Genomic DNA, 15,125 nt, shown 5'->3' on the forward strand with positions numbered 1-15,125 from the left:
TGTTTAATTTTAATATAACGTATAAATAACAGCAGAAAATATCCACAACTCGAAAGAGGCAAAATAAAAACTGGTCCTACCGTTCCCAAACGTACGGAAATATTTTTGTGTCTAGTTGACACTTCGATATAAACTTCCAAATAAAAAAAGCATTTTGCCTAATTCCGGGCTCTAACCGCTCAGTTTTTGGTTTCTTCTGTAAACTTTACTCCGAAGGAGTTAGGAGCTTTCCTTTGTCGAGCGACAATTACAATACGTTATTGTTATTATTGGAGAACAGGGCGGTGTAGCGGCTTGTTTCTGTGTCGTCAGTCTTTATAGAGTTGTCCTACAATCACATTAAGAATGAATTGAATTGTGAGACTCATTGTCTGAATGGTCAGCGTTCACAGGGTCCCGAGTTCGATTCCCGGCCGGGTCCGAGATTTTAAACGCATCTCATTAGTTCTTCTCGCTCGGGGACTTCGTTTTTATCAAACACTTTCCTATTCATATTCAGGCAACGCACTAAACTACCAACCAGCACAGAAACACGCAATAGTAATTACATCCCTCCATACAGGAAGGGCATCCGGCCGTAAAACATGGCCAAATCCACTTGTGCTACACAGTTCGCACCCGTGTTCGTGCATGAATGAATGAACAAACCCTCTTCTCGCCCAGTCACGGATAAACACCAGCCGGGGACAGAGCATTCATGATTGAATGGAATAAAATAAAATCGTAGTATATGAAGGGATTATTATTATTATTATTATTATTATTATTATTATTATTATTATTATTATTATTATTATTATTATTATTATTAAGTAAGAACAGTTGTGGGGAGGCACGCGAGACAGACATTTCCTGAGTGCACTTCCCCTACATTCTGCCCAGCGAATTGCAGCTGTTCCACTAATATCCTTCATGCGTTATGCAGGGTGAATGATAATTCAGCGGTACTTGGCACTGCAGGCTGTCGTACTTAACTTTTTTATAGCGGAAGAAAAGGAAGTAAGTAAGTAGGATTGGTTAGACCATCTGTCACACTTGTAACCGCACACAAGCATCGTTATCAAAATAACGAACGATTATATACAGTGTTCGATGTTTAGAGTTAAAGAAAAATATCGATGGGTCGAACTGAAGGGGACATCGAGTAATCGGGAATGAGGATTGTACGGACAGGGAAGTTTACTCCTCAGTTGTCGACTCTTCGGGGATGGTTGCGGTCTGAGGTTCACGTCCAGGATAATCTTTCCGGGCTGAATTGCTCAGACGTTGAGACGCTGGCCTCAACTTGGCAGGTTCGATCCTGGCTTAGTCCGGTGATATTTTAAGGTCCTCAAATACGGCAGCCTCGTGTCAGTAAGTTTACTGGCACGTAAAGAACTCCTGCGTGACAAGATTCCGGCACCTCGGCATCACCGAAAATCGCAAAAGTAGTTAGTAGGACGTAAAAGCATCATAGCCTTATGGGTTCATTGATAATTCTAAGGTATCATTGTTACCACCAACAAGTATATCTATTTTGTCTTCTAATCAATGTAAAAGTATACTTTGTCGCAAGGCAGCCTCTGCACGAGAGGAAGTATTAAAATAAATATTGTCCGGCTCCATGGCTAAATGGTTAGCGTGCTGGCGTTTGGTCACAGGTGTCCCGGGTTCGATTCCCGGCAGGGTCGGGATTTTTAACCTTAATTGGTTAATTTCGCTGGCACGGGGGCTGGGTGTATGTGACGTCTTCAGCATCATTTCATCCTCATCACGACGCGCAGGTCACCTACGGGTGTCAAATCAAAAGACCTGCATCTGGCGAGCCGAACATGTCCTCGGACACTCCCGGCACTAAAAGCCATACGCCATTTCATTTCAAAATAAATATTAATAGGATAATCTTCTCGCGCACATTCTGTGTTTTTGACAGAATTAGGCTGCCTTCCTGCCGTCTGTGAGGTGAAGACTCCATATGATTTCCAGGCACGACCGAGAGCCAGCTCGGTGGTCTATCCATATTTCAAAGGCCTTGAGCACCGGTAACACACAACGAGAAATGTCACAAACACATTTCTTTGTATACCGATCCTCGTTTGCATTTCTAGGTCCGAATGTTTTTCCAAATCCTGGGCACTTCTTTTGTGACACCCTTAATTTCCATCCAGAGATATAATAGCGCCGGTTGCTGATTATCATCAGCGAGCTTGCCATTGGTTGAAGCGACCTGGGTCCGTTTCCCGGCCAGATCGTGGATTTGAACTTTAATTGCTTAATTCGAGACAGGGTGTGTGTATTTCATTATAGGTTTTTTTTTTTTTTTTTTTTTTGCTAGTTGCTTTACGTCGCACCGACACAGATAGGTCTTATGGCGACGATGGGACAGGAAATAGCTAGGAGTGGGAAGGAAGCGGCCGTGGCCTTAATTAAGGTACAGCCCCAGCATTTGCCTGGTGTGAAAATGGGAAACCACGGAAAACCATTTTCAGGGCTGCCGATAGTGGGGTTCGAACCTACTATCTCCCGAATACTGGATACTGGTCGCACTTAAGCGACTGCAGCTATCGAGCTCGGTATTATAGGTTTCACTTCATCACGTTGTTAAAAATGAATTATAGGCTGGCTAAATGGCGAAAACCGAAAGGAAAAAATAATTTTTACATGATGTGGTAATTGTTGCTGAACTTCTTGTGCACTTACTATACTTTGCACGAAAATGTTGCCTTCACAACGAGTATTCTGCACAAGAAAGTAGTATGCATATATAGCTAGATAAGGCTGATAGTAAAAGCCAGTCAACAGAAATGACATTCATCAGAAGAATGAAGTAAAAGACCAGAAAAAACAAGATTAGACATGAAGCAAACAGGAAGAAATGAAAGAGAGAAGTGACAGGGAGGAGACTAGTAGGGAGGCCAAGGAATCGAGGGATAGACACAGTGAAATCGGAGGTCAACAAGAGGAATGCCAACAGACGGCCACCACTGTAACAGCCTAGGGCTTTTGAAGGCTTCAAAGACTTACTTACTTTCTAGAGATAAAAGACAAATATTATGTGGGTAATAACTCGGTATACTATGCGTCTGTGATATGAGAAATGGCATACATAATTTAAGACGTCAACCTTTCTTTTCCATTATTAAATTTGTTTTTCTATACAACTGAGCACAATGTGTTCCCAAGGACAGCTAACCTGCAACTGAGCACGCGAGTCAACACAGCGCCATCTTATAACAGAGTATGTATGTGACGTCATATTCTGCCTTACTTTGAAGCGCTATTTCATAAAGAGTACGTTTCAGATACTCGTTTCTTCTGTAACAGGTAACCTGCTGTTTAATATGGCGTTTGTTTGTGGTGAACATATTTTGTAGGTGAAGAAAGACGATAGCTCCAGCGGATGTTTGAGGGAGATGAACTACAGTAGAACTCGTATGTCCAAGGGATCTGAAAAATTGTGTCGTTATAAACGTTCGTACTGTCAGTCTAGTGAGGTAACCCACGTCGCTCCCTTCGGGTTTTCGTAGCCTCTTAATATTTTAACAATTCTGTCCAAAAGCAGCAACAATTTTATCTTTGCTCTTCCAAATCATTTCAACTGTGGAATTAACAACGCCAAACTGACGACACACGTCAGCTTTTTTAAAATTCAATTCTCAGTTTGGTGAATCACTTTAACTTTTTCTTCCAACGTTAACCCTTTTTTTGAGTAGTCTTACTGCGTTAAAATGCCTGCATTGACCGCACGCAGGCACCGTTAATACCGCTAGAATTCAGGCGGGTTACAATCGGGTGGCCAATCCCGATGACAAAAGGCGACAGGAAAGAATTTGCCAGATTTCAACAAAATATTTCTTAAAGTACTTTGATTCTTAGAAAATCTTATTCCAAACTGAGGTTAAAAATCACGTTATATGCGAGGCAGACGCATATCCGTTTGTCGTATTAAACAAGGCTGTAAAACACACTTCTTATGAGGAATATTCCGTACTACAGAAAACATGACGTTATAGACGAGTTGTCGCTAAAACCGATGTCGTTATAACAAAACTGTAATCTCCATTTGAATATGTGTGTTACTATTGTTTCTCGCTACTATTATATGCATTTAATAATGTTGTCCAGCTGTTTCTTTTTCCTAGTTCTTGCACGGGGTCTCAGGAGTTATTACTAAGAGAGCGGAAGGGCGGTCATTACCGTATTTGTGTCTTGGTTCAAACCGTAGCAGCGTATAATGACGGAGCAGTTGATTGTCTCGGCTAATCTTCGTCGTGATGCAGAAGACACCAGGTTTAGCGCGAAGGACATGAAGATTATTGCTGTGCTCGTGAGTCTGTGTAGGCCGCAACAGCACGAACGTCAGGCAGCGCAGTCACAAGTCTCGGAACTAAACCCGCGCACCTTGGACTCTGGGACAACTTGTTCACAAGACAAAGAATCATTTGACCTGATAAGTAGACATGTTGCACCTCCCCAAATACTGCTACATCACTGGTGAGTCTCGTACTCAGCTCGAAAGCCTGCAGATTGTGAGGTAAGGCGTGGTCAGCGTGACGAAAACTTTTCACCGTCATTCGTGGCTTCCTAGACCCCGGCCGCTATCTTACGGTCAGATAGCTCCTAATCTGTTCTCACGTACACCGAATTCACCTCGAATCACCTCTCAGATCCAAGCACAATTGCGTAATCTAGCCGGAAATCGAACCAGGGGACCCAGGGGCTCTCAACTTGGGAGCATGGAATGGTGACCACGGGGCCCTTGTCTGAGTTCTCACATTGCTTCCACTTACTTGTGCCAGGCTCCTCACTTTCATCTATCCTATTCGACTTCCCTTGGTCAACTATTGTTCTTTTCCGACCCCAGCGGTATTAGACGTCCAGACCTTTCATTTTCACGCACTTGCTGACCCTTGTCTTTCTTTGGCCGATATCTTCATTTTTCGAAGTGTTGGATCCTTCCCATGTTTTCTCTCTGATTAGCGTTATGCCGAGGACTAGCTGATGTACCCGTGCTTCGCTACGGAATTCTGCATTGTATACAGAATTTTAGATTTACTGTACACGTTGTAAGATAGGCGCCTTACCCTAAACTACCATTTCATCCAGGGTATATAAAATTATTAATAGTCTAGACTGTAGCTCCTTATTCCCCATCTTTACATACCAATTTTCATTAATTCTGTTTACCCATTTTCTCGTGGGTCGGCGTTGATATGGACTTAGCAACAAAACTCGAAATTCATTGATATCTGTGTTATCATAGTCAGTACGGTAAAAATGTATAAGACATACATGATCGTAAATTTAATTCTGTACAACTTTAGTTATGAAGTATTTATTGATAGGACCACTAATTACATGTTACAAATTTCACGTTTGGTCCGTATTGAAATGTACATCAGTTTACGATATTACCAAAATTTATTAGGATCAACCTATTAAATACAATTTTGGAAATTCAATTGTATTGAATAGGTTGATCCTAATAAATTTATCCTACAAGTACAACATACCTTTTGAATGAATTGAATGGCTGAAAGAATGGCAGTGACTGATTTGATTTCTGTTTCTTTCAGTTCCTCTAATGTGAGAGGGTTTTTTCGATACACTTTTTCCTTCAGTTTACCCCACAAGTAAAAATCACACACTGTTAGATGTGGAGAACGAGGGGGAAACCACTCTCTCTGCAAACACTTGCAAGATTGTCAGAGGGGAATCTTCTGCTTTATGAGCAGGGGCTGAATCTTGTTGAAACCACCCACGCGATTTTCCTTCTTCCGTTAACTGATGGAAGAATGGCGTCAAAATGTCATTTTGGTACGTCTCTGCACTTACTGTCGTCTCTCGAAACAATAGGTCCAATTATTCGTCTTACACTAACAGCACACCAGACACCGATCTTCCTATCATAATGAGGGACTTCACGAACACCATCAGGAGTTTCTGCACACCAATAGCGAGAGGTGTGACTGTTCACACGACCATTAAGATGAAACCAGAACTGTGACATACGAAAACATTGTGTTGCAATGATAACACCATGATAACAGCTGAGATTCAGACTGGCGACTGATGCTTGCAAGGTCAAGAACTATGCTCTGCAGCTGCCGTAGCGCGGAGTACAAACACCGAGCGTTAGGTCTGGGTTTATAAGAGAGACATGGGCATGGGTCACGAAACCTTTCTCTACTTTCCCATTTTTACACCAGGCTACGGCCGCTTCCTTTCCACTCCTATCTTTTTCCTTTACTTCCGTCGCCAAAAACCTTCAGGCCCGGTTTATTCAACATCAGTTAATATTTAAGTGCATGTTAAAATAATTTAACAGTGAACTTAACCAAATTAGCATTTAATTAACATTGGTTCAGATTAACAATCTGTTAAACTCTAAGCTAACTTAACTGCCCAGGGTCAAGCAGTTAAATTCTCTGTTAGCTCACAATATGGCAGGTGCATTAGATGCAGAACTTATGTATCTTGAATATTTAGAATTTTTGCAGAAAGAGTTAGAGACAGAGGAGGTAATTTTTATACAGTTGTTTCAGTTGCTTGATCGTACGTTGGCTAAAGTCACATGGAATTTACTGCAAATTTTCTGCTAAGCGTCAAGGATCGATTAGTTTGCTTACTTTCTATAATAGATATTATAACCTTTCAATGGATACCGAGTCGAAGATGAAAGAATCTTTTTTTTTCTAGGGGCTTTACGTCGCACCGACTCAGATAGGTCTTATGGCGACGATGGGATAGGAAAGGCCTAGGAGTTGGAAGGAAGCGGCCGTGGCCTTAATTAAGGTACAGCCCCAGCATTTGCCTGGTGTGAAAATGGGAAACCACGGAAAACCATCTTCAGGGCTGCCGATAGTGGGATTCGAACCTACTATCTCCCGGATGCAAACTCACAGCCGCGCGCCTCTACGCGCACGGCCAACTCGCCCGGTAAATGAAAGAATCATTGAAGTTAATGATGGCATGGAAACTGTTTGAAATCATGTGAAAGTATACGTTCAGTCAATTTACGTCCAGATACATTGATAATTCGAAGTAATTCGCTCATCTGAGTGGTAAACTTTAATAAAAATTAAATATATCAGAATTCATAAGCTCAGAGCCCCGTGGTATCTAACAAATTCACGTCCAGAAGTTTAATATTGAAATATAATCAACTACTATTGAATGAAAACGACAATATTCGACGGGAGAGTAAAGTGATTTCTTATCCGCAACATTTAGTTCCGATAACAGTTCAAACGACGAAGGCCATGGACTGAATCAAATATTATGAATGATACATGTCAAGTTCACCTTCATTTGCACCAGTCATACATTCTTCTCCTTCTTCATGAAAAATGTTGTGTTGGGCTCCTTGTGATTTTCGCCCAGTCAATACAATATCTGACTAATATGAACATCTACAAGTATCGAGAATTCGATTATAAAACGATCGATTAAGACACAATTGAAGAAAATGATATGAATTATTAGGTGCATTCCATTGTTAGCATTCCCGATCGTGAGAGTAATTTATGTCAAGGAGAATGTCCCTCGAACATCAGAAATATTAAAAAGGAGGTTATATGGCAATGATTTATTCTCAAGTATAAAAACACGCGCAATTACATTATTTTTATTATAGAATAGGGTTTTGTTTTTATTAAAAGCAATGAGAGAAGGGTAATGAGTATCGTCACTGACACACATACATGAATGAGATGTTGATTATGTAGCTTGGAATGTCTGAATGTGCAGCGATTTGAGGACACCATAATTATGTTGTTCTTTATTTCACAGTTCTGGCGATTATTTATCTGTGATTAGCTGCGAATCTTATTTTGAATGTTCATGAATGTTTTATTTTAGGTTCCACGTCGTTGCACGCATTTACGTAGTCAACACTCAAATTGTTAGAGTTCGTTGATCTACGCGAGAATTATAATAATAATATTAAAATAATATTAAAGGACAACATTTTGACCTATAAATGAATAGATATGAACGAATAAATATTTTCTTTATTTTTTGCGGTGGACAAAATAAATAATTTAAACAATTATGCTGTCAATTGTGCATATAAGCCTTCAGCAATTTTCATGTTGGCAATAATGATTCGTTTGATTTGTCTGCCAAGATTAGATTGGTTTGCCAACACATTTGTTTTGACTATATAAAATTATAGCGCCTTATGAGCGAGAAATGACAACCAACAAAAGGACATTAGTATTTATTTTAAATGCGTTGATTACTATTTTCTACATTTGACTTATCTATCCACGTTGCAAGATTTTATTTATTATTGTTGTTAATTATATTTTATCAATGAATTGATTTGATTAAAGCGGAACATCTTTCCAATTAAAATCGATTCTCAGTATTGTCATTTATAGATTAAGAGTTAGAATAGACTGAGATAATTATAAGGTACAGATTCTCATAATGATGATGGTGACGTGCTAATGATTGCCATGAATTGTAACCGGTGCCTGACTGAACCTGTACGCCCGCGAGTGGAATCTCATGGATCACCGTTGAGTAAGGCCGAGGCACATCTACAACATTTCTTCGAACCCCTAATTATACTTATACAGGGTCTTTATTTGTGCTTGGCAGGGACTTTCTCGCTCGACCTTGGCGCCGATGACAGGCCGCTACCGGCCGCTGGCGCGCGCGGGTTCCGGCACTTCCTACAGTTGCTGAGAGGTGAGCTCCGAGATAGTAGGGTGTTCAATGAAGCTACTGCGTATTGTATGTCGTATTGTATTTTGTGTATAGTGCTGTAATGTATGTGAAATATTCGTCACCTAAACGTGTATATTTGCACAATATTTACATTAAGTGCAGAAAATCATGCGCTAGGACAAGACAAAATTTCCAAGCGAAATTACCAGGGAGACCCATTCCTATCAATCGAACAATAAAACAACTGGCCAAGAGGTTCAAACGTACAGGTTCAGTAAACAGACGTAAAGGTCGTTATCTCCTTACTGAAGCGTGTTTGGTACGAGGATCATAAGTATAGATCTGTTGCCTCCTTGTAGCCCAGATTTAACGGCATGTGATTTTTATTTGTGGGGAATGTTAAAAATGTAGTTTATGGGAACAACCCTCACACACTAGATGAACTTAAAAGACAATATAAGAGCTGCTATTGCATCCATCAGTGCTGAAGATCTTGGTGGAGTAACCGAAAACTTCATTAGGAGACGCCGATTATGTTTGGCAGCGCATGGGGAACATTTTCAAGCATAAACTGTAAACATGGCGAGTAAAATTCGTGATAATGATTTTGAGCGCCGCATTCTGCCGCACATACGCACGCGCGGTAGCCGGCAACTGAACCGTATCTGGCGGCCAAGGTGGAGCGAGAAAGTCCTTGCCAAGCATAAATAAAGATCCTGTACTTGAACGTTTACAGTATGTACTTGGAAATAATTTCCAAAACAAGAGAAATTTCATCCACGCATTCTCTCCTCGTTTTTTTTTGTTTTTTTTTTGTTTTTGGTTTTTTTTTTCAAATTTGTCTGTAGAACAACCGAAAATTCACGCTCAAGACGAAAAAATTCTATTAAACGTTGACTTTGCACGCTTTGGTTTACATGTGTATTCAAACAAAAGCGCATCGGAGCGCGCTCAAAAACTGCAAGCTTCTGCCACGGCCTTCTAGATTCTCATTGATCGTGACTCTTGTGAAAGTTGACACCGTGTAAGCTAAGAGTTCCCAGGTAATGTTAACATACTGCTAAATTTTTAACGCTATGTTAACAAACAGTTCGTTAGTGTTTTAGTGCTACGTTAAACCATGAAATGTTCAAAATGCCCTCCGTCAGCACTGATACATGCATCAACCCGCCGTCACTGATGTGTCCCTTGATTAATGCTAACATTTCATTCCATTATGTAATTTGCAGTAACGATAAACGACAGAGATGAAAGATTACTGCCTTGTCTGACCGCCGTAACTACTTTGAAACAAGAATCGCATGACCCGTACCGAAAAGCCTAACATGTCCGGAGCTGGTCCACCCACGAGGGCAGATGGCGTTAGACACGCGACCGATACAAGAGTGAGTTCACGTTCACACCTGCTAGACGAAAGCGGCCGCCATTACGTTCAGTAATTGAATGTTCGCCGCGAGAAGATTACCGCCACTCGCCCATTCCCTCTTGGCGAGCCCTCATTAACGCCAATGCTTCTCCAGTTCAATCCAGGATATCTGTATTACCGCCGCTGCTCGAGACACGCCAAGCTAAATAGCACTTCTCAGCCTGTAATTTCCTGCTGCTAATTCACAAAAGTGAGGAGTGGATCTTGTCTTAGTGCCCTGGTTCGACTCTGGTCAATGCACGCGGGATTTTTGAAATCAATAGTGACGTCCGAGTTAGTTGTAATTCATGTAGGACAGCTAGAGATCTCGTGGCTACGCACACGATACGAACAGCACGTAACACTGCCTACTTTGGTTCTTTCTGCATAGGCTGCCAATTTCCAAATGTCGTTTAGCGACCACTACCCCCCCTCCCCTAGCTTGTGTCATCCCTTTACTTTTGTTCTCTAATATCGACTGTGTTAGCTTTGTGAAGACTTTCTGGTAAGTCTGTGTTAGCTTTGTGAAGACTCTCTGGTAAGTCTGTGTTAGCTTTGTGAAGACTCTCTGGTAAGTCTGTGTTAGCTTTGTGAAGACTGGTAAGTCTGTGTTAGCTTTGTGAAGACTCTCTGGTAAGCCTGTGTTAGCTTTGTGAAGACTCTCTGGTAAGCCTGTGTTAGCTTTGTGAAGACTGGTAAGTCTGTGTTAGCTTTGTGAAGACTCCCTGGTAAGCCTGTGTTAACTTTGTGAAGGCTCTGGTAAGTCTGTGTTAGCTTTGTGAAGGCTCTGGTAAGCTTGTGTTAGGAAGACTCTGGTAAGTCTGCGTTAGCTTTGTGAAGACTCTCTGGTAAGCCTGTGTTAGGAAGACTCTGGTAGGTCTGCGTTAGCTTTGTGAAGACTCTCTGGTAAGTCTGTGTTAGCTTTGTGAAGACTGGTAAGTCTGTGTTAGCTTTGTGAAGACTATCTGGTAAGTCTGTGTTAGCTTTGTGAAGACTCTGGTAAGTCTGTGTTAGCTTTGTGAAGACTCTCTGGTAAGCCTGTGTTAGCTTTGTGAAGATTCTGGTAAGTCTGTGTTAGCTTTGTGAAGATTCTCTGGTAAGCCTGTTTTAGGTTTGTGAAGACTCTGGTAAGCCTATGTTAGCTTTGTTAAGACTCTGGTAAGTCTGTGTTAGCTTTGTAAAGACTCTCTGGTAAGCCTGTTTAGTTTTATTGTTGAAAACTTTTCTTACCAGACAAAGTAGGGCTCCCCCACACTACGAAAAACGTAAAATTAAGCAATTTCCTCAAATATGCCGTTTACTCGTTTCCTTTTTCATTCAAATCCTTGCCAAAATAACGTATTTACATAATTCTTTCTGTAATGTCTTCCTTGGTTCAAAACCCTCCGGCGTTTTTTGAGTTTTTGAAAAATGTTCACACCCGAATGAAGTTAGTTATAAGAGCTTAAGTGAAACTCTGCATCGACTCACATTAGCGCTCGTACAGGTAGAAAAAGGCAAACTGCTAATCTAATTGACCGGATAACGATGATTAAGAAAAGGATTGTAATTTTTAGGAATAAATCAAGAATATATTCTCATACTTTATTATATTTTATTTACCTACAATTCGTAGCTCATATCCCTATCAACACTGAGTTGCTCGCCTGAAGGGACTTTTTGAAGTCTTGTATTGTACTTTAAATGTAGATACGTTTTAACACGGATATGTTTTCGCCCTAGCGCCATCTATTTCGCCAACACCACTGTAACCAGTGTTCGTCATCACACTGAGAGCTCGAGGAAATCTCGTGTCAGGTGAAGTCCTTTCTACTCCTCAGTCCAGAATTAAAATCCTTGAACTGGCCGGAAAAGTAACCCAGGTTCTTGGAATGAGACACAGGCACGCCACCCGTACACAAGAGGACTGACGACAGTCGCACAAACCGACTTTCTTTTTTGCAAAAATTTCACATCTGAAACATTTATGTGGTTAATTAACAGAATAAATTTAAAAGTTCAAAAAACCATCAGTGAAATAAGTGCTGTATTTGCAATACAATATTTATGGAGTGGAACAGAGAGGAATTTTTCTTCTAATACAGAGATGCAAACCTTTACCTACTAGCCTGTCACTTAAGGTCTTGTTTATTACTTGGTACTGTCTAGCGTGCCATCGATTATTTTCCTTTAATATAATCACGAAACACCTCATTTGACTTCAATTAGATTTCATTACATATAAATCCATTCGACAGAATGTTTCATGATTTCATTTTGCAAACATCACTGAAATTACATTTTAAAAACAGGTGTATTTTAAGAATAAGGTACACTGGCACACAAATATAGGTGATGTATGTTGGGTGTTCAGCCCGAAGGTTGGTTTGATCCTCCAGAGCTATGCCAACAGCTGTCATAGATAGCCTAGGCGCCACTGAAGAGGCATACTAGAGAAATGAGGAGTGAGGTACTTTCCCGTTGCTTTCCTTACCGAGCCAGAAGTTGCTATTACATATCAGTCTGCCAAGCCCATTGAAATGCATTCACCAACCGACTCTATGAGTGACATTTTCACACCATTCATAACAGGAACTGGCTGCATAAGGAATGGTATTACTAGCATCACTCATACCTCAGTCACTTTCATATTGTCAAAGCCAAGGATGAGACTGAGACAGGTCAATGAAAGTAACAAATTTATTCTAGCCCATAACAGAAGGCATAGTGCACTGTAAACACTACATCTTACCAGCAAAGGCATAGCTTATATGTGATGCCAAGACAATTATATATTTATTGAAATGTACGGTAGTAAACATAAAGTTCTTCCAGTAAAATTTGTTTCTCACAACGAAAAGAATTGTTTCCAAAACAAAATCAGTTGCTCTAGACATCAAAAAAGTATTGGCACACCTATACACAAATGAAATTAAAGTCTCTGTAATTCACGGAACTCAAGTCTAGTAGCCTGTGTGCATACCGTTGGCAATGATAACGTCTTGGCATGGAGGGAACGAAGTTGCGAGTAATCTCTCGTGAGATCTTCGACCGTTCCACCGTCTGAAACTCCCGCTTACCTGTAGAACGACATTTTCAAACTTCTGTCTCCAAGTGAGCCCAAAGATGTTCTATTGGGTTAAGATCAGGGCTCTGTGTGCAGTGAAAACTCTTCTTGGTGCATTATATAATAAACACTCCCGCGTTCGGGTCGTTGTCTTGTCGAAAGTAAAAGAGGCCATCAAGACACAGTTTCTGTGGACTGCTACGTAAGTGGCCTCGCAACACGTCGATATACCACGACACCTTCAATAATTGCCAAGTCACAACAGAAGATGCCAAACATCCCCAAACCATTATGCTTTCTCTCCATGTTTTACTGTAGGTAGGACATGTTGTGATTTTAGTTCTGTATTTGGTTTGCACCACACTTTTACATTTCCATCAGATCCAAACAAGTTAACTTGGATTCGTCAGAAAATATCACAGAATTCCAAAATTCAATCGATTTATTGACATAATTTTTGGCGAACTGTAAGTGTTTCCTTCGGTTAACTTCGAAAATAAATGGTTTCTTTCTATCAGCTGCGTTCAAAGCATTCCTAATAGTTTGAGCACTGACCTGTTTGTTGCCCGATCCAGTCGACCCTGCACTTTTAAAGGACTCTCTTAGTGCGAGACGATCCATACATGTAAGAACTCTTCGTTTATTGTCTGTTGTACCAGTGCCTTGACTGCCCGCACTGTTGTATAAGTAACAGAAAGCTCTTTACCAATTTCACGGTGAGTTTTACCCTGCGAATGCAAGAAAACCACCTTGTTGCGGAACGACACGGAATGCTCCATCGCCTTCGGATTCATCATGACAAGTGTCCCGCTCCATGGCTAAATGGTTAACGTGCTGGCCTTTGGCCACAGGAGTCCCGGGCTCGATTCCCGGCAGGGTCGTGAAATTTAGCGAACATTGCTTAATTTCGCTGGCACGAAGGCTGGGTGTAGCTTATGTGTCGTCTTCATAATCATTTCATCTTCATCACGATGTGCAGGTCACCTTCGGACGTCAATTCAAAAGACCTGCACCTGACGAGCCGAACATGTCCTCGGACGCTCCCGGCACTAAAAGCCATACGCCATTTCATTTCATGACAAGTGAATGACCGATATACTGGTCGTCAAGCAAGCGACTGAACTCGGATTGCACAAATCCGGTACGCGTGGCGCTGTTTGTAAATTTCAATAGCAAACGTCGTACAGAGTGCCAATACTTTTTTTGAGCAGGAGAAAACCCTAACTTAATAGATTACATGTCTTTATGTTGTGTTGGGAAAATAGTTTGATAAACAAATTATTTCCTTTATTGGCTAGGCGTTAATGGTATACATATAATGTTCCTAGTATTTAAAGAATTGTATTAGGCTATGTGCGAAAAGGTCTATCAGCCAATACTTTTTTGGTGCCAGTGTATATTTTTGCTTTAACCTAATAACATTTGTATAAAATATGGCCATAGAATTCTTTTTAAGTTGCTTTACGTCGCACCGACACAGATAGGTCTTGTGGCGACGATGGGACAGGAAAGGGCTAGGAGTGGGAAGGAAGCGGCCGTGGCCTTTATTAAGGTACAGCCCCAGCATTTGTCTGGTGTGAAAATGGGAAGCCACGGAACACCATCCTCAGGGCTGCCGACAGTGGGGTTCGAACCCACTACCTCCCGAATACTGGACACTGGCCACACTTAAGCGACTGCAGCTATCGAGCTCGGTGGCCATAGAATTAATTGAGACATACTTCTTTAATAAAGGGGTAGGGTAAGTTGCTAAATTTTCGACCTATTTATTACATGTTAAAAGAAAACATTAAAATATCTTAGCAAGTTGTGTGATGAGCCACAGGAGTCGTGTTCTAATGTTTTCGCAATAGGTACAGCAATAATATGTCAGCAAAATATTAAATAATAATAAGTGAGGAAATATGTAGCAACAATGTAAATAGGTCAATAATGTCGCACTCGATCGTGGCTATGTTCTGTCCGTCCTTCCGTAGCCTCCGTGGATCAGGCGACAGCGCGCTGGGTTCCGTGGTTCAA

This window comes from Anabrus simplex, chromosome 11, assembly GCF_040414725.1.
Source record: "Anabrus simplex isolate iqAnaSimp1 chromosome 11, ASM4041472v1, whole genome shotgun sequence".
In the NCBI taxonomy this organism is placed as follows: Eukaryota; Metazoa; Arthropoda; class Insecta; order Orthoptera; family Tettigoniidae; genus Anabrus; species Anabrus simplex.